Source organism: Phoca vitulina, unplaced genomic scaffold (genome assembly GCF_004348235.1).
Source record: "Phoca vitulina isolate PV1807 unplaced genomic scaffold, GSC_HSeal_1.0 scaffold7, whole genome shotgun sequence".
Classification (NCBI taxonomy): domain Eukaryota; kingdom Metazoa; phylum Chordata; class Mammalia; order Carnivora; family Phocidae; genus Phoca; species Phoca vitulina.
Window position 1 is genome coordinate 37,321,851 of NW_022589710.1, and position 26,908 is coordinate 37,348,758.

Here is a 26,908-nt window from a genome sequence, read left to right on the forward strand (position 1 = left end):
ATAGAAAAACCATGCCATTTAATTTGCTTTTATATTTCATTTATAGTTATCTTCAGCATTTTGATAATTTTGATACTAAACATTAAAAACAAACTTTGTATGATTTAAATTAGTGCATATTAAAATTTTTATTGTATGGACAATAACAAAGACATTTATAATAATTGAGAGGCTGAGTGAGTCTATAACTTATTAAAATGAAGAAACAAAAATTCATTGCTAAATAAAACAACTGGATCTGGAATCTAGGGAATTGTTACTGTTGCTACTTCTAGTCTGTTAAAAAATGTGACATATATGTTAGAAGGCATCAACTGTTTGGAAAAATAAAATCTTATATTTTCAGGGAACAAATAATTCCTAAATTCTAATTCCTCTGCTTTATATATGAAGGTGATTATCTATTTAGTGCTTGCTGTTTCTCAAGCTAGAGTTTGAAGATTTGAGATAAAGAGTTGTCATTACTCTAGAGGTGGTAATTGACCCTAAGGGAAGTAGTGTAGAGAAAAAGAGCACAGAGTTCATTTCTTTTTGAGAAAGAAGAGAGGAAGAGTGCTGGATTGTGGAAGCTGAGGAGCATTCTGTGAAGGAAGAATATAGTTGGCAGTGTCACATACTCTAAGGCTTTAGAGAAGACTTCTTTGGTTCTCCCATTCCCTCACCTCCCCGCCACCACTGCCCTTGCACTCTTTTAGAACTTACTTTTTTCTCTCAACTTTTTTCTTCACCATTATACTATTTTTGGCCCTTTTATGTTCTATGGAGGACAACACCAGGTGTTAAGAATTTTACACAATGAAGGAAAAATTATTCCTGTCATTTGTAGTAGTACCATGTGGTAAAATATAAAGTAACCAGGGATTAGAAAGTGGACAGATAACTTCTTGAATTTATATATCATTTTGTTTCCTTTTGGGTGGGAGCCTGGGAGTATCATGGAGAAAGTAGAGTCTCACTTGATGATTTGTTACGAGATTCAAAGATTGCTAATTTAGAGGTAATAGTAGCTATCACTGATGGAGAGTTTTATCATGTGCCAGGTATGCGCCAAGGGCTTTGCATGGATTATCTCATTGAATTTCATAAATTTCCTTATGAGATGCTGGTACTGTTTTCATAACCATTTTACAGATGAGGAATCAAAGGAATATTAAAGAATTTAATTTTTCTTGAGGTTATACTTTCACAAGTGGTGGAGCTTCCTTTGCATCCTGGCAGTATGACTCAAAAGCCTGGGCTGTGATGAGGTGTATTGCCTCTGTGAAGAGAAACCAGAGAGAAGTCAATGATTCAGAAATCTCAACTAAAAGTCTCATGTAGGAGATCACCAAGAGCAGCTGCTGCACTAGTTGATTTTGGAGTATGCTTTGATTATAGTAAAATCTTGTTCTACATCCTGGGATTATTGCTTCTTGGTAAAGATTCTGCTTCTTAACAATTTAGGCTCATATAAATAATTGATTATTTTTCTCCTCATTTCAACTTCAATACTGATACTTCATTTGGCTTATTTCTGACTGCCAAGTGTCTTGTTTTTATTGTTTAAAAGAAAGCTTGCCTTTAATAATAGTTGTTTCTTCTGCAGAATAATCTTTGGGTCTCTTAAGTCAATTCTTTTTATCCTTTTGTGTTGAAATTAAATTCTCAACTACTACATTCAAATATAGAGACAACTTGTAAGAGCTGAGACAGTATGTCATGCTGTAATACTGTAAATACAATCTGAAAACAGACTGAGTCCATTTTTATATATAGATAGATAATTTTAGGAAAATAAATAAGTAATTCTTTTCCCTCATTAGGGAAGAAAACCTCCTCAGGCCCTTCCATCAACTTTACGGGTAGGGCCATTTGTGTTTCAGCCAAAAGGATTGCATTTTAGAGGCCCTAGCATAAAAGTAGAGGTGTTACTGACATTGGTGATTTTTCCCTCTCATTTTAACATTTTGTACCCAATTTGCTATGTCTTTTTCTCAGAAGAAAATGTGTTCGTAAGCTAGACTAAAAAGGAGTAATTCATATGTCTGTAAAACTAGGTCAATTCTTTGGGATGAGGCATATGGATTGGATTTGGAAAGAGGCTTGAAATTACAGTGTTTAAGAGTTAGGACAATAGTTTTAAGAGCAATTAACCAATCCACCAGCTAGAATTTGCTAATTTTGTTGATTGTACTGCACATTTAGAAAAATAATCATTATTCTAGGGGATGCAGATGTTTAAGTACAATATTTGGGAGGTTCTATGTGTGTGTGTCTGTCTGTGTCTGTTTAATTCTGACTTATTGATGAATAATTTCTGTACAGTAAAATTCATTTTTTTCAGCATGTAGGTCTATGAATTTTGGCAAATGCTTATAGTCGTGTAACTATCACCACAGTCAAATTATGGAAGAATTCTGCCTCCCACCAGAATTCTGTTGTGCCCTTTTGTAGTCAGATTCTAGCCTTACCTTCTGTCCCTGGTACTGATTTGTTTTCTGTCCTATATTTTATTGTGTTCTAAAACATCATATAAATAGAATAATGTAGTATATAGCCTTTTGAGTCCAGCTTTTTTCATTTATAATGTACTTGAGACTCATTAACGCTGTTGTGTGGATTGGTAGTTTTTTTCTTTGTGTATTATTTTAATTCCTTTTTAATACTGAGTAGTATTCCATAGTATGGACATATCACAGTGTTGTCTTTTTTTTTTTTTTTTTTTAAACGCATTGACCCTTGAAGGTTGTTAGGGTTGTTTCTGTTTTTTGGCAATTACCAACAAAGCTGTTACAGCATTTGCTCTGTAGGTTTTTATATGAACATAAGTTTTTATTTCTCTTGGGTAAATATCTAGGAGTGGGATTGCTGGGTCATTTTAGTGTATGTTTAATTTTTTTAAGAAGTTGCCCAAAGGTTTTCCAGTGTTCGTATATCATTTTGCATTCCCACCAGCAAAGCTTGAGAGTTCCAGTTGCTCTCACTCTTGCTAGTATTTGCTATTGTAAGTTATTTTTATTTTAGCTGTTTTAACAGATATGTAGTATTATCTCACTGTAGTTTCAATTTGCATTTCCATAATGAATAATGATGTTGAACATACTTGTTCATGTGCTTATTTGCCACTCTTTAGTGAGGCATCTGTTCACATTTGTTACCTATTTTATTATTTTTTATTTATTTGAGAGAGAGTGAGAGAGAGAGAGCATGAGCATGAGCAAGGGGAGGGGCAGAGGGAGAAAGAGAAACTAACTCCCTGCAGAGCAGAATGCAGGGCTAGATCCCAGGACCCCAGGATCATGACCTGAGCTGAAGGCAGATGCTTAACCAGCTGAGCCACCCAGGTGCCCCTGTTACCTATTTAAAAAAATTGAGTTTTCTTACTAAAATTTGTTTTCTTATGATTGCATCTTTTTAAAAATTGGGTTTAGATTTAAAATTTTAAATATATATGCATATATGATAAAGTAAAAACTCTGTGGCTTAAAACAATTTTTTTTTTCTTGATTATTTAATTTGCATTGTCCTCAGTGGAGTTGTTTTTCTAGTTTGGGGTCACTCTTGTGGCTGCTGCATTGTGGTAAGACAGTCCAGATGACTTCACTCGCATGTTTGATGATTAGTTGGGACCATCATTTGGTTCCCTTCCATGTGGCTTCTCCAGCAGTATAGCCCAGGTTTCTTATGTAGTAGTGTTCTAAGAGGGCAAGAGCAGAAACTGCAGGTCCTTTTGAGGCCAAGTATCAAAAGTCACACAGTGTCACTTCTGCCACATTTTATTAGTATATGCAAGAGAAAGGGACACTCTGTATTCAGGGAAGAGAGGGAAGAACTGCATAGAATTTGTAGCCATATTTAACCCACCATTCTCATCTCCAGAAGTAATCACTTAGGTCAAATCATTGTGGTCCTGACAGCTGGAGTTTAGTTTAGACTTTGTTGATAGGTAATAGGGAGCTATAGTTGGGCTTATAGCAGAGGAATGACACATTGAAAATGGTTGAGTAAGATACAGATTTTCAGGTGGATTGCCTCACTGGACTGAAATTAACTAGGAAACATAGTATTAATCTAGACATGAGGTGATGCTCACCTAGATTAAATTAATGGTTGAATTTGTTGGCTCGGGAACCAAGGTACATCTGCTTATTTCCCCATGTTTTCTGTATGCTCTTATTTGGTATTCCCCAGACATCCCTTTCTTACTTGTTAATTGCCAGCACATTAGGTGAACATGTGGTAGGCTTTCTTTTAAAAACTTAGAGATAATCACTTTCGCAGCCTGCCACCCTACCGGAGTGCCTTTCCATGCTTCATGTTTGTTTTATCTCAACCTTTAATAATGTGAAGTTACTGTCAGTTCACAGAATCTTTGCTTCTTGGAATTTGAATCTGCCACTTTGCCTCTCAGTCAGGGCTGACATTTAGCAGAAAATACCTAGAAAATTATTGAAACTTGTTCAGAAATCCCTTGAGCAGTGAACCTTAAGTGGGCCAGATGTCAGAACTGGATAGAACTTGTAAAATCTAAAGAGTACTTAATTGGCAGTGTTCCTTTTAACTTAAATCCTTTTTGTTCTAGGTTCATTTATTTTTGAGAGTACAACTTTAAAAAATTCAAACGTAACTTTGTCACCAATTAATAAGGTTGGTTGTTTGGTCCAGGAAAACCAAAGACATTTCTTCTGGAATTTAGACGCTAGCTAAATTTACAAACCACAAAGAATATATAATTAATTAATGGCTTATCTGTTTTTCTGAGCTACGTAGTAATTTTCCCAGATGGATTAGAGCCAAAGCATGACTCTTCTGATGGAAAAATTTGACTGAGGCAACAGAAGCATGGAACGCTGGCATAGGTAGAAAGGAAACTGATGTAATGTTTCACAGGTCATATTTTACTTCTTCTATTTGAGAAACTGGTATTAGAAAGTGGGGGGGGGGATGCCTTTGTTCCTATTGGTTGATTGGAAAATTTGCTCTAGGCTGTCTTCTCTGTAACTGCTCATCTGTCATGTAGAGAGTGTACTTATATTCCTAGAGCAAGTGAATGGATTGGAATGTATAGGGCACCTGCCGTCTACCTATAACCTTCCCTTATATATGTGGCTTTTATTTTTGCAACCCTGCATCCTTTATTCCTTATGCTATTAAGAGTGTCTAATTTTTCCTTAGGGACAATACTGCTTCCCTATGTGAGAATATCTTTTTTTAAAATTTTATTTATTTTATTGTGTTAGTCACCATACTAACTAGTCATCATTAGTTTTTTTTTAGTTTTATTGCCTTAAACTATTTTAAAAAATTTTTTATTGTTATGCTAATCACCATACATTACATCATTAGTTTTTGATTAGTGTTCCATGATGCATTGTTTGTGTATAACACCCAGTGCTCCATGCAGAACGTGCCCTCTTTAATACCCATCACCAGGCTAACCCATCCTCCCACCCCCCTCCCCTCTAGAACCCTCAGTTTGTTTTTCAGAGTCCATCGTCTCTCATGGTTCGTCTCCCCCTCCGATTTCCCCCCCTTCATTCTTCCCCTCCTGCTACCTTCTTTTTTTTTTTTTTTTAACATATATTGTATTATTTGTTTCAGAGGTACAGATCTGTGATTCAACAGTCTTGCACAATTCACAGCGCTCACCATAGCACATACCCTCCCCAATGTCTATCATGCAGCCACCCCATCCCTCCCACCCGACCCCCCACTCCAGCAACCCTCAGTTTGTTTCCTGAGATTAAGAATTCCTCATATCAGTGAGGTCATATGATACATGTCTTTCTCTGATTGACTTATTTTGCTCAGCATAACACCCTCCAGTTCCATCCACGTTGTTGCAAATGGCAAGATCTCATTCCTTTTGATGGCTGCATAATATTCCATTGTATATATATACCACCTCTTCTTTACCCATTCATCTGTCGATGGATATCTTGGCTCTTTCCACAGTTTGGCTGTTGTGGACATTGCTGCTGTAAACATCGGGGTGCATATACCCCTTCGGATCCCTACATTTGTATCTTTGGGGTAAATACCCAGTAGTGCAATTGCTGGATCATATGGTAGCTCTATTTTCAACTTTTTGAGGAACCTCCATACTGTTTTCCAGAGTGGCTGCACCAGCTTGCATTCCCACCAACATTCCCTTTCTCCCCATCCCTGCCAACATCTGTCGTTTTCTGACTTGTTAATTTTAGCCATTCTGACTGGTGTGAGGTGATATCTCATTGAGGTTTTGATTTGGATTTCCCTGATGCCGAGCGATGTTGAGCACTTTTTCATGTGTCTGTTGACCATTTGGATGTCTTCTTTGCAGAAATGTCTGTTCATGTCTTCTGCCCATTTCTTAATTGGATCATTTGTTCTTTGGGTGTTGAGTTTAAGAAGTTCTTTATAGATTTTAGATAATAGCCCTTTATCTGATATGTCATTTGCAAATATCTTCTCCCATTCTGTCGGTTGTGTTTTGGTTTTGCTGACTGTTTCTTTTGCTGTGCAAAAACTTTTTATCTTGATGAAGTCCCAGTAGTTCATTTTGCCCTTGCTTCCCTTGCCTTTGGCGATGTTTCTAGGAAGAAGTTGCTGTGGCTGAGGTCGAAGAGGTTGCTGCCTGTGTTCTCCTTTAGGATTTTGATGGAATCCTGTCTCACATTTAGGTCTTTCAACCATTTGGAGTCTTTATTTTTGTGTGTGGTGTAAGGAAATGGTCCAGTTTCATTCTTCTGCATGTGGCTGTCCAATTTTCCCAACACCATTTGTTGAAGAGACTGTCTTTTTTCTATTGGACATTCTTTCCTGCTTTGTCAAATATTAGTTGACCATAGAGTTGAGGGTCCATTTCTGGGCTCTCTATTCTGTTCCACTGATCTATGTGTCTGTTTTTGTGCCAGTACCATACTGTCTTGATGATGACAGCTTTGTAATACAGCTTGAAGTCTGGAATTGTGATGCCACCAGCTTTGCTTTTCTTTTTCAACATTCTTCTGGCTATTTGGGGTCTTTTCTGGTTCCATACAAATTTTAGGATTCTTTGTTCCATTTCTTTGAAAAAAGTGGATGGTATTTTGATGGGGATTGCATTGAATGTGTAGATTGCTCTAGGTAGCATTGACATCTTCACAATATTTGTTCTTCCAATCCATGAGCATGGAACATTTTTCCATTTCTTTGTGTCTTCCTCAATTTCTTTCATGAGTATTTTATAATTTTCTGAGTACAGATCCTTTGCCTCTTTGGTTAGATTTATTCCTAGGTATCTTATGGTTTTTGGTGCAATTGTAAATGGGATCGACTCCTTAATTTCTCTTTCTTCTGTCTTGTTGTTGGTGTATAGGAATGCCACTGAGTTCTGTGCATTGATTTTATATCCTGCCACTTTACTGAATTCCTGTATGAGTTCTAGCAGTTTGGGGGTGGAGTCTTTTGGGTTTTCCACATAAAGTATCATATCATCTGCAAAGAGTGAGAGTTTGACTTCTTCTTTGCCAATTTGGATGCCTTTTATTTCTTTTTGTTGTCTGATTGCTGTGGCTAGGACTTCTAATACTATGTTGAATAGCAGTGGTGATAGTGGACATCCTGCCGTGTTCCTGACCTTAGGGAGAAAGCTCTCAGTTTTTCCCCATTGAGAATGATATTCGCTGTAGGTTTTTCACAGATGGCTTTTATGATATTGAGGTATGTACCCTCTATCCCTATACTCTGAAGAGTTTTGATCAAGTATGGATGCTGTACTTTGTCAAATGCTTTTTCTGCATCTATTGAGAGGATCACATGATTCTTGTTCTTTCTTTTGTTAATGTATTGTATCTCGTTGATTGATTTGCGGATGTTGAACCAACCTTGCAGCCCAGGGTTAAATCCCATTTGGTCATGGTGAATAATCCTTTTAATGTACTGTTGGATCCTATTGGCTAGTATTTTGGTGAGAATTTTTGCATCCATGTTCATCAAGGATATTGGTCTGTAATTCTCCTTTTTGATGGGGTCTTTGGTTTGGGGATCAAGGTAATGGTGGCCTCATAGAACGAGTTTGGAAGTTTTCCTTCCATTTCTATTTTTTGGAACAGTTTCAGAAGAATACGTATTAATTCTTCTTTAAATGTTTGGTAGAATTCCCCTGGGAAGCCATCTGGCCCTGGGCTTTTGTTTGTTGGGAGATTTTTGATGACTGCTTCAATTTCCTTAGTGGTTATAGGTCTGTTCAGGTTTTCTATTTCTTCCTGGTTCAGTTTTGGTAGTTGATACATCTCTAGGAATGCATCCATTTCTTCCAGGTTATCTAATTTGCTGGCATAGAGTTGCTCATAATATGTTCTTATAATTGTTTGTATTTCTTTGGTGTTGGTTGTGATCTCTCCTCTTTCATTCATGATTTTGTTGATTTGGGTCCTTTCTCTCTTCTTTTTGATAAGTCTGGCCAGGGGTTGATCAATCTTGTTAATTCTTTCAAAGAACTAGCTCCTAGTTTCGTTGATCTGCTGTACTGTTCTTTTGGTTTCTGTTTCATTGATTTCTCCTCTGATCTTTATTATTTCTTTTCTCCTGCTATGTTTAGGCTTTATTTGCTGTTCTTTCTCCAGCTCCTTTAGGTGTAGGGTTAGGTTGTGTACTTGAGACCTTTCTTGTTTCTTGAGAAAGGCTTGTATTGCTATATACTTTCCTCTTAGGACTGCCTTTCCTGTATCCCAAAGATTTTGAACAGTTGTGTTTTCATTTTCATTTGTTTCCATGAATTTTTTTAATTCTTCTTTAATTTCCTGGTTGACCCATTCATTCTTTAGTAGGATGCTTTTTAGCCTCCATGTATTTGAATTCTTTCTGACTTTCCTCTTGTGATTGAGTTCTAGTTTCAAAGCATTGTGGTCTGAAAATATGCAGGGAATGATCCCAATCTTTTGGTACCGGTTGAGACCCAATTTGTGACCTAGGATGTGATCTTTTCTGGAGAATGGTCCATGGGCACTAGAGAAGAATGTGTATTCTATTGCTTTGGGGTGGAATGTTCTGAATAGATCTGTGAAGTCCATTTGGTCCAGTGTGTCATTTAAAGTCTTTATTTCCTTGTTGATCTTTTGCTTAGATGATCTGTCCATTTCAGTGAGGGGGGTGTTAAAGTCCCCCACTATTATTGTATTGTTGTCGATGTGTTTCTTTGCTTTTGTTATTAATTGCCTTATATAATTGGCTGCTCCCATGTTAGGGGCATAGATATTTACAGTTGTTAGATCTTCTTGTTAGATAGACCCTTTAAGTAGGATATAGTGTCCTTCCTCATCTCTTATTACAGTCTTTGGTTTAAAATCTAATTTGTCTGATCTAAGGATTGCCACCCCAGCTTTCTTTTGGTGTCCATTAGCATGGTAAATGGTTTTCCACCCCCTCACTTTCAGTCTGGGGATGTCTTTGGGTCTAAAATGAGTCTCTTGCAGACAGCATATCGATTGGTCTTATTTTTTTTTATCCAATCTGATAGCCTGTGTCTTTTGATTGGGGCATTTAGCCCATTTACATTTAGGGTAACTATTGAAAGATATGAATTTAATGCCATTGTATTGCCTGTAAGGTGACTTTACTGTATACTGTCTGTGTTCCTTTCTGGTCTGTGTTGCTTTTAGGCTCTCTCTTTGCTTAGAGGACCCCTTTCAAGATTTCTTGTAGGGCTGGTTTCATGTTTGCAAATTCCTTTAGTTTTTGTTTGTCCTGGAAGCTTTTTATCTCTCCTTCTATTTTCAATGATAGCCTAGCTGGATATAGTATTCTTGGCTGCATATTTTTCTCGTTTAGTGCTCTGAATATATCATGCCAGTCCTTTCTGGCCTGCCAGGTCTCTGTGGGTAGATCTGTTGCCAATCTAATGTTTCTACCATTGTAGGTTACATATCTCTTGTCCCAAGCTGCTTTCAAGATTTTCTCTTTGTCTCTGAGACTCGTAAGTTTTACTATTAGATGTCGCGGTGTTGACCTATTTTTATTGATTTTGAGAGGGGTTCTTTGTGCCTCCTGGATTTTGATGCCTGTTTCCTTCCCCAGATTAGGGAAGTTCTCTGCTATAATTTGCTCCAATATACCTTCTGCCCCTCTCTCTCTTTCTTCTTCTGGGATCCCAATTATTCTAATGTTGTTTCGTCTTATGGTATCGCTTATCTCTCAGATTCTGCCCTCGTGATCCAATAGTTGTTTATCTCTCTTTTTCTCAGCTTCTTTATTTTCCATCATTTGGTCTTCTATATCACTGATTCTCTCTTCTGCCTCATTTATCTTAGCAGTTAGCACCCCCATTTTTTATTGCACCTCATTAATAGCCTTTTTGATTTTGACTTGGTTAGATTTTAGTTCTTTTATTTCTCCAGAAAGGGTTTCTCTAATAACTTCCATGCTTTTTTCAAGCCCAGCTAGTATCTTTAAATCATCATTCTGAACTCTACTAATGTCTGTATTGAGTAGGTCCCTGGCAGTCGGTACTGCCTCTTGTTCTTTTTGTTGAGGTGATTTTTTCCATCTTGTCATTTTGTCCAGAGGAGAATAGATGAATGAGAGAACAAAATGCCAACAGGGTAAGAACGTCCCTAGAAAATATACTCTAAACAAATCAGAAAAGACCTGAAACCAGGGGAAAAGAAAGGGAAAGAAAGAAAAAAGAAAAAAAAAAAAAAAAAAGAGAAAGATAAAAACAAACAAAAACAGAACAAAACAAAAAAAAACAGAATATGATCAAATATGATCATGCTGGTGCATAGATCAGTGCCACACACTAGATTTTGGGTGTATTTTGGTCTGTTAGAAGAAAATGCCTCCCAAAATTTTAAAGAAAAAAAACATATATGTACAAAAATAAGGGTTAATACAATGAAGGGATGGAATATGACTGTAAAGATGAAAAGTATAAAAAATTTTATAAAAGGAATTGATAAGAAGTTGTTTGAAAAGAGAAAGAAGAGGATTTAAAAAAAAAAAGGAAAAAAAAGGGAGAGAATGTGATCAGGCAGGAGACTAGAACAAAGCCATACACTAGAGATTTAGGGTATATTTAGGGTATATTTTGTTAGAAGAAACTGTATCTCAAAATTTTAAAGAGAGAACAACTTATATATATATGCCAAAAATAAGGGTAACTATTATGAAGGGATAGAATATGACTCTAAAAATGAAAAATAAAAATGTTTTTTAAAAAAGGGATTGATAAGATGTTGGTTGAAAAAGGGAAAAAGAAAAATTAAAAAAAAAAAACACAGGTTAAAAAAAAAATTAACTTTGAAAGACTAAAGAATCATAGTAAAAAAGCCATGAATTCTATGTGCAGTATTGCCCTAACGCTGGACTTCTGCCGTTCTATTGATCGGTAAACTTGGTCTTGGCTGGCTGTTCTTGCTGATCTTCTGGGGGAGGGGCCTGTTGCCGTGGTTCCCAAATGTCTTTGCTGGAGGCAGAATTGCCCCGCCCTTGCCCAGTCTGGGCTAAGTAATCTGCTCGGGTTTGCTCTCAGGAGCTTTTGTTCCCTGCAAGCGTTCCCTACAGCTTTGGAGGCCGAGAGTGAAAATGGCGGCCTCCCAGTCTCCGCCCTGGAGGAGCTGAAAACTCGGGGCCTGACTCCTCAGTGAGCCCCCAGAGAAAAACAGTCAGTCACTCCTGTCTCCCCGCTCTCTGGCCGCACTCTGTGCTCATCCGGCCTGTGACCGAGCGTTTCTATCTCTGGCACACGACCCCAGGTGGAGTCTCCAATCCCAGCAGATCCCTGCGGTGCGCTCCTGCGCCACTCCTCCCAGGGTGGAAGGGGAGTCTCCCCGGATCTGCCACTTGTTGGGTCCCTGCTGGAAGAGCGGTGGCCCGACTGTGCCACGGATCACAGTTTATGCCAACCCCGAGCTGAGAGCCCACTCCTCGGCTCCGTCTCTGCAGCCGGCTTCCATGCTCCGATACCTGGGAGCTCTGCTGCACTCAGGCACCCCCGGTCTTTCTGTGACCCCGAGGGTCCTGAGACCACACTGTCCCACGAGGGTTCCACCCCCTGTTTAGCCACTGGAGTGATGTCCCTCAGCGGAGCTGACTTCTAAAAGTTCCGATTTTGTGCTCTGCTGCTCTATCACTTGCCAGAATCGGCTGATGAAAGCCCCCTCCCCTGCCGTCTATCCTCCCGAATATCGCCTCGGATTCACTTCTCCGCACGTCCTACCTTCCAGAAAGTGGTCGCTTTTCTGTTGAGAGAGTTGTTGCTATTCTTTTCTTCGATCTCCTGTTGAGTTCGTAGGTGTTCAGAATGGTTTGATCCCTATCCAGCTGAATTCCTGGGACCAGACGAAATCCAGGTCTCCTACTCCTCCGCCATCTTGCTCTGCCAAATCATTAGTTTTTGATGTAGTGATCCACGATTCATTGTTTTCATATCTTAGTGAGATTTGTAGTCAAGATTCCTAGCCTTCCCAGTCTGACAAACAGATGCTATCTCCCTGAAAATTTTACTAACTTTTTAATATATTGCTGGATTAAATTTGTCAGTGTTTTTTTCTATGTTAACAAGACATGTTTACCTGTAATTTTTTCTTCTTATGATGTCTTTTCAGTTTTGGAGCAAGGTTATACAGGCCAATTCTATTCTCTAGAAGGATTTGTATAAAATTGGTACTCATTCTATCTTAAATCTTTGTTAGAATTCTTAGCAGTGAAGCCATTTGGCTCTAGAGTCTTTTGGGGAAGGTGCAGGGTTTGAGTTGGGGAGTGAAAGGGGGCATGTGGGAAGGTTTTAAATTCTGGATTTGATCTTTTTAATAGAAATTGGCCCATTCAGATTTTCTCTTTTTTTCTTATATCAGTTTTATAATGGTTTTTTTAAGGAATGTTTCCATTTTATCAACATTGTCAAATGTATAAACATAAAGTTGTTCATTATGCCTTTCTAATTTTCTTCTCCATACCTGTAATACCTGTAGTAATGTCCCCTTTTTCATTCCTGATACTGATTGTGTTTTCTCCTTTTATCTTGATAAGAGTTTTATCAGTTTCATTTACCTTCTCAAAGAACTAGTCTGGTTGTTTTTTTGTTTTGTTTTGTTTTATTTGTTTTTTCTCTAATCATATGTCTGTTTGTATTTTATTGATTTCTATTCTTGGTTTGATAATTTCTTATAGTCTCTTTCGTGAGTGTTTTTTGTTTTGTTTTTTTTTTTTGCTGTGATTTTTAAACCTTTTTCAGAAAAAAATTTGTATCATTGATTTTAAACCTCGCTTCTTTTCTAATACATGCCTGGTGAACTTCAGATTTCTCTCTAAGCACAGTTTTAAGTTGCATCCCACAAGTTTTGACAATATCCTATTTTAATTTAATTAAAATGATTAAAAATTTAAAAATATTTTCAAATTTCTATTGTTATTTTTTTCTTTGACCCATAGGTTATTTAGGAGTGTGTTGCTTAATTTCTAAGTAGGACACTTTCTTCCTTCTCTCCAGCTGGAGTGATTGAATATGGTAAGAGTAAGGTGATAAAACTTTACATTAGTGTACTCGGGCACTATTTTGAATTTGCCTTTATTTTATGTAGTGTTGTGTTTTTCCTGTAATTATATGTATACATATGTAATCTTTCAAACATGGGCATTCACTTTGTAAGTGTAAATGTACAAAGTTCCCATTGTGGATGGTTTATCCTTTTGTTCATGTAATGACAAGTTATAACTGTTGATTTGGAAGCAGGTATTTTTGATGAATACTTTTTAATTGAATTTTCAAAATATAGATAAAACTGTAATCAGAATTAGTCAACAGTTCAACACAAACAAGTAAGTATAGCTTTCATATAAATAATCAGAGACTATTCAAGTGTGAATTAAATTTGGCTATCATTTTACCAGGGATCCTTATAATAGCCCACTTGCTGAAGATGGTTGGATCTCTGGGGTTTTTGTGTGTGCTTGGCTTTAATGTGTGTTTGGCTTTAAATGGCAAACTATGGCTGCTGGGACAAATCCAGCCCTCCCTTGTTTCTTTTGTTTTTGTTTTTGTTTTTTAATGGCTCCCAAAGAAAGAATGGTTTTACATTTTTAAATGGTTGGAGAAGAAATAAATTCCAAGGAGAACATGCAACAGAGGCTATATGGAGCCACAAAGCCTGAACAGTTCCCTATCTGGCCCTTTATACAAAGTTTGCTGACAAAAAGTTTGTATGAATCAGGATGTACTCATTTTTAGCTCGTTTCTTTCTCTTAATCTCTAAATTGTTCTGCATATTGCATGTGAGTATTGACATGCTCTGGAAGTAAGTCAGAGTCCAATTATTGATATTATTCTTATGTTTTTGCTTATTTTACTATAAATATATACTTTGATTTCTTCTTGCTTTATGCTTTTACAACTATTCCATGTTTTCATCGGTCTGCCTCCTTGAAACAGCTTATATTTAGAGCTGAAATGGGACTTATGGGTAAGAGATTGGGTATGTTTAGAAAGGAACAGTCTGGTGAAATGAAAGGAGTGTGAGTTTTTCAGATTTGAATTTGGATCTCAAGTATACTACTTACTAAATGATCTTGAAAAAGATTTACAATCTTTCTGATCTTCAGGTTTTTCACTTGTAAAATGGCAATAATAATCTATTTTGCAATATTGTTAAGTTTTAACAAAAGACTTAAAAGCTTATTGAGAAGACATCCTTTGTATTAGTAGTTCATCAATAAATAGTAATTTTAGCTAATGGTAGTTGATAATCTAGTTTTAGCTAATGGTAGGTAGGTAGTAATCTAAAAAGCACATGGCCTTAAATACTTTTCATAGAATTCAGAATACTTATTTCCTTTGTTTCTAATAGAAAGAACTCTCTTATGTCAGATGTTTAGCACAGTTGGATTAGAATTCAAAAACCTATGTATTCTTTAGAGTAACTCCTTACCTTGACAAAATTACTTAAGCTCTGTGGGCCTAGAATCAAAACTGAAGAAAGTCAATTGGGATAGGTGATCACATTTGATAGATCTGTATGTTTTTGCAAACAGAATAGTTCAATAATACACTAGGTTGAATTGGAGCATAGAATTGGCTTTACTCCTTATAATTCGGTTCTCATGACTAAATTGTTTTTTTTAGCTGATTGATGCTTTTAGGTATAGGAATTATAATTCCCCATCCTAAGTTTTATTTAAAATATAAGAATTTTAATTATTAATTATCACTACCCAGAAAGGTCTCTAGGGAAGAATGGATTGTTCTTTGACAAAGGTGTCACACAATAAAAATACTAAAATCTTAAATAACTCGTTTGAAAAAATCTAAACTTTGTGTTTTAATTATTTTCCACATATAAATGCCATAGAGACAAAGTGAATTTGCATTAAGTATTTTAAAATGTATGAATATTTGCGTTTAGGAGCTGGATTAAACATTTTTTATGTAATATCCTTTATTCTTTTATCCTGGTATTATGGAGCTGATAATAGCTCTAAACACTTGATAATTGAAGGTAATAATAACAGGAAATATGGCTATAGTCATCAATTTCAGTGTTACCTGATTTATCGATGGTACATAATCTAATAGTTGTTTAGAAAACAACTTTTCTGACTATTTCTCATATTTCTTTTAGGCAGACTTTTATTTCACTATGAAGATGTTTGTTTTGTTTTTGCAGTTCTCACATGGACAGTTTATAATTCATTCAGTTAAAATGATGAAAGAAATGGTTATTTAGTTTCAGAGATCAGTATTCTAGACAAAGCTGTCTGGAGGAGAATAAATATAAAAAGATTTCAAAATATTATAGTTAGCCTGTGAATTACAATGGCTAGAAGGAAGTATAGTATAAAATAGCACACTGTGCTTTTCTTGTTGTTGTTGCTGGTTCAAATAAAATAAGTTTGATTTTAATCCAGTCCTTTTGTTCTTTTAAACTGTATGCAAAAGGTGTTGCTTGGCAGAGATGTTTTACATCAGAAATACATAAGAGATTCTAGTAAGGTTTGGAGAGAAACTGAGGTTCCCCTAATAAATGCAGATGCTAAATCTGCAAATAAATAAAGACAAAAGGGACATTCAGAAGTATAGTTTAATATTAATTCTAATTTGTATTCAGTGGCACGTCAAAAATATCTCTTACCACATGATATGTACGGAAGCTAAGTGACTTAGTCATTTTTCTGCAAGTCAGTGGCAGAAACAGAAATAGAATCTTCCAAGGAATTATAAAGCTGTATCTAATTTTCAGTACACTGCCAACACTGTCATTTTTTATACCTTTTCAAGTTCCTCTTCCCTTAAGTATTTACTCAGGACAGTATGTTTTACTAGCCTACAAATAATGACCAAAATATCCTATAATTACTTCTGCAATTGTTACATGTGATCAGAGGCTCCATATACCAATATTAGAAATGGTGATTTGAATCATTACAACTTTAAATTATACAGATACACCTGTATAAGCATATAGGGGCTATGTTTAATATTTACTGAACTTAATTATAGTAACAGCTTATAATCTGTATTAATAAATACAAATGGCACATTTGACACAAGTTTGCTATGATCAGTACTTGTAGCATTTCATGTGGGTCATGGATCTATAGGAAGAAACCATATGCTATAAGATTAGATTATTTGGTCAATCGTACATAAGCTTATTAGAAGTGGTGTGGCCACATGGAGTAGGAATATATGTAGTATGTCCAAATGTAGCTTCCATTGGCCCTTTGGAGTATCATAAACTGCCTGTGCAATTGTCCACACGAGGTATTGTCTTGCCAGCTCTAAAGTCATTTGCGGTTATACTATAATCTTTTTATACCTGGAACTAATGTCAGCTTTTTGGAAGAATGTTCGCAGTCTATGCATTTCCATTTATGGGAATGTATACCAGCTTTGGGATCTATAAGTTCTTGAGCCAGACCCAACACCAGTAAAGCCCTATTCTGATCCTTAAGAAGAAAGCAAAATTCAAGATATCTCAATAATAACCAACTGGGGGGGGGGGGGTTTAAAGATTTTATTTATTTATTTGAGAGAGAGAATGAGACAGAGAGAGCATGAGAGCGGGGAGGGTCAGAGGGAGAAGCAGACTCCCTGCTGAGCAGGGAGCCCGATGTGGGACTCGATCCCAGGACTCCAGGATCATGACCTGAGCCGAAGGCAGACGCTTAACCAACTGAGCCACCCAGGTGCCCCAAGATATCTCAATAATAAATATGCCTCTAGCTTCCCAGCATTTTGGAGAGTATCTCTCTCCACAATACTATTAGTGTTATATCCTCTACACACACACACACACACACACACACACACACACACACACACGGAAGATTGGTTGCAAACTAACCTACACCAGTTGATCATTATTATTTGACTACTTTTGATAGCTATTGGTAGCTATATTGGTAGCTTCCCCAAACTAGAGGTCAGTGAGGAAGACAGGCCTCCTCCCTCATAATTTTGCCAACATTTAATATGTTACAGTGAGCAAGGCTTGGATTGAATTCTGCCACATATAGAAACATAATAAGCAGGTGCAAAAACAGTCACGCAATATATTCTGTAACTCTGAAGTCCACACCCTCTATCCTTTTAAGTGTTCTTGCAATACCTTCTGTAAAAGGTTCTCTTAAGGCAGTTGTGGCATTATTCTAACTACTGGATTTGGTCAATCTTCTGTTCAGGTATCTGAGAATATTTGAATCAGTCCCTGGACATTATGGTTTTGGAACCTAAGCCTAATGCACCATCCCAAAGATTATAGACTACTGTGTTTACTAGATTCTTACATGCTGTTCATAAAGTACTTCTGTAACATTTCTAGATATTTCACATTTTCATGTATATTGAATTAATTATAACAATGAAATAATATTTCTAGAGTCTTCTTAGCTAATAAACTGCCTTTTATTGGAAATAAAGCTGGCTGAAGAGCTTAATATTACTGTTTCCTTTGGGATATTGTCTTTTTCCCCCAGATTTATTGAGATATAATTGACACATAACATTATGTAAGTTTAAGTTGTGAAGTGTGATGATTCGGTATTTGTATATATTAGGAAATGTTTACCACAGTAAGGTTAGTTACTTAATTACATGTGTGTGTGTGGTAAGAACTTTTAAGATCTACTGTTATTAGCAACTTCCAAGTATACAGTGCAGTATTATTAACCATAGTCACCATGCTGTACATTAGATCCCCACAGCTTTTAACTAGAAGTTTGTGTCCTTTGATCACTTTCACCCATTTTCCCCATCCCTCCATCTCTCCACCCCCCGGCTACAGCCAATCTACTCTTTGTTACTTGGAGTTTGATTTTTTTAGATTCTAAGTTATAAGTAAGATTATACAGTGTTTGTCATACTCTAATTTATTTTGCTTAGCATAATGTTCTCAGGGTTCATCCATGTTGTTGCAAGTGTCAGGATTTCCATCTTTCTCATGGCTGAATAATATTCAGTTGTATATGTATGCACATATTCTTTATCCATTCATCCATTGACAGACACTTGAGTTGTTTCCATGTCTGACTTTTATGAATAATGCTGCAATGAACGTGGGAGTGCATACCTCTTTGAAATACTGATTTTATTTCCTTTGGATATATATTCAAAAGTGAAATTGCTAAATCATACGATAGTTCTATTTTTAATTTTTTTGGCAACCTCCATACTGTTTTCCATAGTGGCTGTACTAATTAACATTCCCTCCATCAATGCACAAAGGTTCCCTATTCTCCACAGCCTTGCCAACACTTCTTATATCTTGTCTTTCTGGTAATAGCCATTCTAACAAATGTGAGGTGATATTTTATTGTGATTTTGATATGCATTTCCATGATAGTGATGTCAGGCACCTTTTCATGTGCCTGTTGGCAATTTGTTTGTATTCTTTCAAAAAATGTCTATTTAGTTCTGCCCCCCATTTTTAAACCAGCTTTCCTTCCTGTGCAGAGCTTTTTTTTTTTTTTTTTTTAGTTTGATGTAGTCCCACTTACTAATTTTCCTTTTGTTGCTTATGCTTTTGGCAAAAATCATTGCCAAGACTGACATAAATGGGCTTTTCCCCTGTATTTTCTCTCAGGAGTTTTATGGTTTCAGTTCTTAAGTCCTTAGACCATTTTGAGTTAATTTTGTTAGTGATGTAAGATAAGGGTCCAATTTCATTCTTTTGCATGTGATGATCCACTTTTCCCAGCACCATTTATTGAAGAGACTATCTTTTTCCCTTTGAGTATTCTTGGCTCCCTTATCAAATATCAGTTGACTAAATATGTGGGGGTTTATTTCTGGGCTCTTGGTTCTTTTCCACTGGTCTATGTGTCTTTTATGCAAATACTGTACTGTTTTGATTACTATAGTTTGAAATCAGGAAGTGTGATGCTCCAATTTTGTTCTTTCTTCTTGAGATAGTTTTGGCTATTCAGCATCTTTTGTGATTCCATACTAATTTTAGGGTTGTTTTTTCTATTTCTGTGAAAAATGCCATTGGAATTTTGGTGGGGATTGCATTGAATCTGTAGAGGGCTTTGGGTAGTATGGACATTTTAATAATATTAATTCTCATCTGTGAACATGGGATATCTTTCCATTTGTGTCTTCTTCGGTGTACAGATCTTTCACCTCCTTGGTTAAATTTATTCCTAGTATTTTACTGTTTTGATGCTATTGTGAATGGAGTTTTTAAAAATTTTTCAGATGTTTTGTTCTTAGTATATAGAAACAACTGATTATTGTATGTTGATTTTGTATCCTGCTACTGTACTGAATTTGTTGATTAGTTTTAACAGGTTTTTGTGGTGGAGTCTAGGATTTTCTATATGAAAGATGGTATCATTTCCAACAAAAACAAGTTTACTTCTTCCTTTCTGATTTGGATGCCTTAATTTATTTTTCTTACCTAATTGCTCTGGCTAAGACTTCCTCTACTATGTGGAACAGGAGTGGTGAGAGTGGGCATCCCTTTCTTCTTCCTGATCTTAGAGGAAAAGCTTTCAACCTTTCACCACTGAGTGTGATATTTGCTGTGAGTTTTTCATTGTAGCTTTTAATATGTTGATACATGTTTCTTATGCACCCAATTTGTTGGTTTTTTTTATATGCAAGGATGTTATATTTTGTCAAATGCTTTTCTGGATTTATTGAGATAATCATGATTTTTATCTTTCATTCTGTTAATATGGTGTATCACACTTAGTGATTTGCATATGTTGAAGTATCTTTGCATCCCAGGATATCCTACTTGATCATGGTTGTGATCCTTTTAATGTACTCTTGGATTAGATTTGCTCATATTTTGCTGAGAAATTTTTTCATCCATATTCATTGGACATATGGGTCTGTAGTTTTCTTCTTGTAGAGTCCTTTCCTGGTGTTGGTCTCAGGGCACTGCCTAATAAAATGATTTTGGGAGTATTCTCTCCTCTATTTTTTGAAAGAGTTTAAGAAAGATTGGCATTAATTCTTCTTTAAATGTTTGGTTGAACTCATGAAACAGTCTGGTCCTGGGCTTTTTTTTGTTGTGAGATTACTGATCCAGTCTCCTTACTTGTTACTGGTCTGTTCAGATTTTCTGTTTCTTCATTATTAAGTCTTAGTAGGTTGTATGTTAGTTGGAATTTATCTATTCTAGGTTATTCTGTAGTCTTAAACTCCTTTGAGTTTCTATGGTACCAGCTGTAATTTCTTTTTTTTCATTTATAATTTTATTTATTTGATCCTCTCTCTATCTTAGTCTAGCTAAAGATTTGTTAACTTTATCTTCTTAAAATACCAGCTTTCATTAATATTTTCTGTAGTTTTCCTGATCTCTATTACATTGATTTCTGCTCTGTTATTTCCTTTTTTCTGCTAACTTTGGTCTTTGTTCTTTTTCTATTTCCTTGAGGTGTAAAGTTAGGTTGTTTATATGAGATGTTTCTTTCTTCTTAATGTAGGTGTATATTGCTATAATGTTCCCTCTTAGAACTGATATTGCAGCATCCTATAGGTTTTGATAAGTTACGTTTAATTTATTGTTTAATTTCTACATATTTGTTCTTTTCATAGCTTTTCTCCCTGTTACTGATTTCTAGTTTCATGTCATTGTGGTCAGAAAAGACACTTAGTGTGAGTTCAGTGTTTTTGTGACTTGTCATGATGATCTACTCTGGAGAATGTTTCATGTGCACTTGAAAAAAATGTGTGTTTTGCTGCTGTTGGATGTAATATTCTGTATATGTCTGTTTGGTCCTTTTTGTGTAAAATGTGGTTCATGTCCAGTGTTCTTTCCTTATTGATTTTCTGAAGGAATGCTTTGCTCATTGTTCAAATTAAGGTATTAAAGTATTCTGTTACTGTGTTGTTGCCTGTTTCTTCTTCATTTCTGTTAGTATTTGCTTAATGTATTTTGGTGCTCTGATGTTGGGTGCCTGTATATTTACAGTTATTATATCTTGTTAATGAATTGATCCCTTTATCATTTGTAATTACCTCCTTTGTCTCTTTTTAAAGGCTTTGGATTATAATCTATTTTGTCTGATAGAGATATAGCTATCCTTGCTCTCTTTTGGTTTCCATTTATATGGAATTGCTTTTTTTCCATCCCTTCACTTTGAGCCTCTGTGTGTCCTTAAAGCTGAAATGAGTCTCTTGTAGACTGGGTATGTAGCTGGGTTTTGTTTTTTTTATCCATCTGGCCACTCTTTATCTTTTGATTGGAGAATTTAGTACCTTAACACATAGAGTAATTATTGCTATTTGGAGAGTTACTGATGCCATCTTATTAATTGTATGGGCCAAAACATTAAGGAGGAGGGAACACTTTCAAACTTAATTTATGAGGCCAGCATTACTCTGATACCAAAACCAGGGAAAGACTCTACGAAAAAGAAAACTAGAGAATATCCCTGATGAATATGCAAAAATTCTCAACAACAAAATATAAGCAAGTCTTAAAGGGCTTATTCCCTAATAAAATATTTTGTTACTCCTTGAGTGTAGATTTAGAACACACATACACCAATACACACAAATGCATTCACCACATACACCATTTGCTAGATATTTTAAAGTTAATTACTGACATTGTAGTATAGTTATATAGAGACTGACTATTTATCATCCTTTAAGGGAAATTACATTTGATTTTCATCTTATTTTTGTTTCTGTTATATTTCCAATAACATTTGTATACAGAGAACCACTGCTTCAGAGCAGATGTCATGCCTGATCTGCTTCATTTAAAGGAAATCAGGTTTCGTGGAAATCATAAATTATGTAAATGGTTCTTTTAATGACCTTTTGTCTTAACTGTGGTATACAATATATCAATAGAACAGTCATCCTTAAAGTGATAATCTGTAGTCAGGTAAGAAATCTTAAGTTAGATGAGCAATTAGTATAGTCTAGTAAGTGAAAATAAGCATGCATATGCTACCTGAATTGTATTAATGTTCAAAGATACAACAGACTTAATTTAAATATATGAGACTTCTGTGTTTAGAGAACCAAGCAAATAAAAAATTGCATCATGCTTTCAAAGCTTAAACCCCCGAGAGAATGCTGTTTCTGGTATGCCTCTATGCATGTATAAATGTGTGTATATTCATACTCTCCTCCCTTCCCCTGAGTTTTCTCTGTCCATTGAGGTTCTGTCCATTTTCCAATAAGCTTCTTCCTAAAGACTTTCCTCAGTTTCCTTCTTGCATAAAATTATCTATTGTAGTACTTGTTTTTACCAGACTTGTATTAAAAACATTTATGGACTTGGGGTGCCTGGGTGGCTCAGTCGGTTGCGCATCCGACTCCTGATTTCGGCTCAGGTCATGATCTCAGGGTCCTGGGATTGAGCCCTGTGTCTAGCTTCCCCACTCAGCAGGGAGTCTGCTTGTTCCTCTGCTGCCCCACTCCCAGCTTGTGTGCTTTCTCTCTCTCTCTCTCTCTCAAATAAATGTTAAAAAAAAAATTTGTGGACTTGTTTTTCTTAACCTCTTTAGTGCTAACTACCTTGAAAGTAGGGGCTATTTAATTCATCTTTGTATCCTCCACAGTATTAAACATAGCGCCTTCTACAGAGTAAGTTTTGAGTATGTTTTTAGGAATGCATTTACTTAGAGTTTTAATACCAAAATATTCCAGAGAAATTCATTTTAAGGATGTTTCTTTTTTCATCCTAATTGATCAATCTGACTGGTTTTTATTTACCTGTTTTTTGTTGTTGAATCCAACTGCTTCAAGGGAAGGTTCTTGGAATTAATTTGGGAAGCACCCTGACATATTTGGATTTTAAGGAAGAAAATTATATCCATATCTCTACATCAAAGTGTAAAAATTGGTAAGAACCAGTGGTAATTATAGGAGGATAGATATTTAAAGAGCATGCCATGTAGGTTGCTATTGCGCCCCTCTACTGAATTCCCATTTCCCCCTCCCCAAATATCCAATCACTAGGAAAGAAGTAGGCTAGGAAACGTTTCTTTGACTAACTGCTAAGGTTATTAATGATGTTTAAAAACTTTGTAAGATGATGATTTGCTCTTGTAGTTGATGAGTGTTTTTTTGTAACTTTATAAATGAGAAACAGGATGGTTTACATGTTATGTTTAGTGTAAAGGAGAACTTGAAAATAATTTTATACTCTTTATTTGTATTCTTTATCTGAGCAAATTTTTTCTTTTTGATATAAAAAATTGGAAGAATGATGCTATAATGGTTTATATAACTAGACTTCTGTTTTCATGGAACTATCCCAAAGCAGTGGTTTTCAAATTGTGGTTGTCTTTTTTTTTATTATTTATTTTTTAAATTCAAGCATAATTAAAATGCAGTGTTGTATTATTTTAAAGTGTATAGTATAGTTATTCAGCAATTCTATACATTACTCAGTGCTCATCAGGATAAGTGTTCTCTTAATCCCCTTCACCTATTTCACCCATTCCTCCCCACCCCCACCCCTGTCTGGCAAAGTGTGGTCATTTGACAGTAGCATAAACATTACCTGGGAACTTATTACAAATCCAGATGCTCAAGCCCCACTCCCAGGCCTGTTGAATCATAAACTCTGGAAATGTGGCTCAGTAATTTATTTTAACAAACTGTCTAGATGGATCTGATGTGTACTTTTAATAGGTACAGTTAATAAGATGGCATTAGTAAGTCCTTACTTACTAATCATTACTCTCAGTGTAAATGTATTCAATTCTCCAATCAAAAGATGGAGTGACTAGATGGATAAAAAAACAAAACCCAACTATATACAAGAGACCACTTCAGCTTTAAGGATACATGTAGGCTCAAAGTGGAGGGATGGAAAAGATTAAGAACCACTGCCCTAATAGGTATAAAAATTTGATATTTAAAGTCCTGATAGAGAAAATTCATAACAGAAAAAGAAATAGTTAACTACCAGTAAATCATCTTTGGAAGTTTATCATGATGCAGTTAGTCTCAGAAACCTGGTAGTGTTTACTAATGAAATAAATATTCACATCTTGTTTCCTGTTAAGTGTAAAACTTCATGCAATATGATGGAAGTGAAGTTTATATTAGTTCAAAAGCACTTATTGGGAACCTTCTATTTATTCATTTTAGGAAGATAGCTGCTTTTGCAAGATTTATATTGACTCATTTATGCAGCCAAAGCTTCTATTAACAGCAAAAGCCTTGAAAGGAGAATGTGAATAAAATATTGCCATACTTGTTTGTGTCAAAGAATATAAACCAACATGTGTAAATTTCAGTTTATTCTGGCTTTGTTTTCCAATTAAAACCTATGAGGATTGCTTTTCATAATTCGTCTATGTGTGATATGTGAGTTGGTATATATTACTCTTAATAGATGTCAATCATTTTTATCTTTTTTGTTCTACCCATTTTTCCTTCCTTGAATGTTGCCATTATTGCCAAATCAACAAGGAGATATTTATGAGTTCTTTGTTTTCTAACAGGACTTTTGCATATTTACAGAAAAATTTGGTTACAGAAAGGAAGGTATTGACATTTGGACAGATGTTTATTTTCTCAATCTTGGGAGGAAACAGTTTATTTTGTCCATGACGTCTGGCTGAGATCATTAGAATCTCATTGTGATAACTAAAAGTCATGGTATTGAATTTGCCTTTGAGGTATTGGAAATAGAATGATGTACTTGAGTGCACTTTGTTCCACAAAGGCATAGCTTGAAAGGAGCATAATATGAGAATGGTCAGTTTAACCAGATTTTTTTTTTCTTCCATCCAATTAAAGTAATATTTAAAGTCATAAATACCCATTTTGGTTGTATATCCATATTTTATTCATGATGAACGCATATGATTTCTTTTATTCTATATTTATGTGTTCCCCACCCCCCCCGGAAATTTTATGCTATTCTGAAGTATTTTGATACAAAATGTACTTCATTATTTTTAGATAGATTTATAGTGATGTTGGCATTTCATGATCTCTGCTTACTTCAGTAACCTTTATTTTCAGTATTCCTAATTTGCATTCTAAACTTCTGCTTTATTGAGCAGTTTATAGTTCTTCAAGAGCGCTATGCTTCCTGCCTCTGTTCCCTTTGCACATTTTACTATTTTGCTGATTCAACCCCCATGCCCATCTTTCCTACGCATTTTTAGTGGGTCCTACTGGTGCTTTAGGACTCAACCCAAACCTATCCTCTGAGAATCCTTTTCTGATCCCGCTCATCTGGATTCAGTGCTCTTTCTGTGTTTCAGCGTGTTCTAGCACCTGTGGCTAACACCAGTCATTTTACTTAACCACAGTGTAATAACTTTTTATACAGTTGTCTCTTTTACTGAGTTTTAAGTATCTCGACTTAAGGAGTGAGCCATATCTTATTCATCTTTATATTAAGTACCTTGTTCAGAGGTTGGTATCTAATAAAATGTCCGACAAATGAATAAATGAATGAACAAATGAATGAACCTGATTGATTTGGGGAGCATTTGTATCTGACTGAAAATAATTCCTGTATTCTCAGCTGATAACTGTCATCTTAGACATGCTGATGCATGCCTGTTATATCTTTGATACCCTATATTACTTAGGATGATATTTCCTATAAATCATACAATAGACATATTTATTTACAGATTTAGTAATTTTATGATTGAAGGTTAGATGCCATCTTTTTTTTTTTTTTTTAAAGATTTTGTTGATCTGCCTTTTACCCCATTGGTCAAAATATTCCTTTTGCATATTTGGGCCCCATTTTGGGTTGTGGGTTCCATTGTATTGTGGATTTTTGTTTGTGTGTGTGTGTGTGTGATCTAGATATAGAATTCTTATCAGCAATTATATAGTCATTGTTCCGAAATTGAGTATTCTCATGTTATTGTGAAAGATATTAGCCATAATATTTTTTGTAGGTCAGGTAACTATGATAGTCATCATTGTGATAAAATATAAAAACATACACTGCTATTCATAACCAACAGGAAGACCTAACAAAGCTCTGACAAATGACTTATAGGCTCTAAACAACAATATTGAATTTATTTGGATTGCTGAACATCATAAGCATAAAAAGAGAAAGTAGAACTCTGAGTCAAATATAATGCATTCAGCATCTACAATAATTTGGTTTTAAATGTTTAATCAGCATATAGAGATCATTTGTGCTTTCCAGCCCCTTGTTTAGATGCTGAGGATCTCATCTTTGTTGTATAGAATAGGAGGGTATTTAAGAAAACAGTGTTTCACATTTATTTTCTTTAAGCTTTTTGAATTAGATCTGAATTAGGCAGCTAAGAATCTTTGTTTATTTTTTAATACCAAACCTTAAAACTCCTTGTTCAAAAGATTAACGAAAGTAAATTGCTATCTATCATGGTTGCTATTTGCTTATTAGGAACATTAAAAAGTGGAACAAAGATGTAAAGATGATAGGTTGAGGTGGTAACAATTAAAGAGGTAGAGGAAGTAAGTCAAGAGATTGAAGACCTGTAAGTTTGGGCCCAAGTTCTAGTATCTTGATGGATCCTGTACCCAGGA

At 35.5% G+C, this 26,908-nt stretch overlaps 1 protein-coding gene across 9 annotated transcripts in view; it reads left to right on the plus strand.

Moving 5' to 3' along the window:
* FUT8 (fucosyltransferase 8) overlaps nt 1-26,908 on the plus strand; it is a 316,924-nt gene that overhangs the window by 152,688 nt on the left and 137,328 nt on the right. The gene's annotated exons all lie outside the window — the stretch shown is intronic.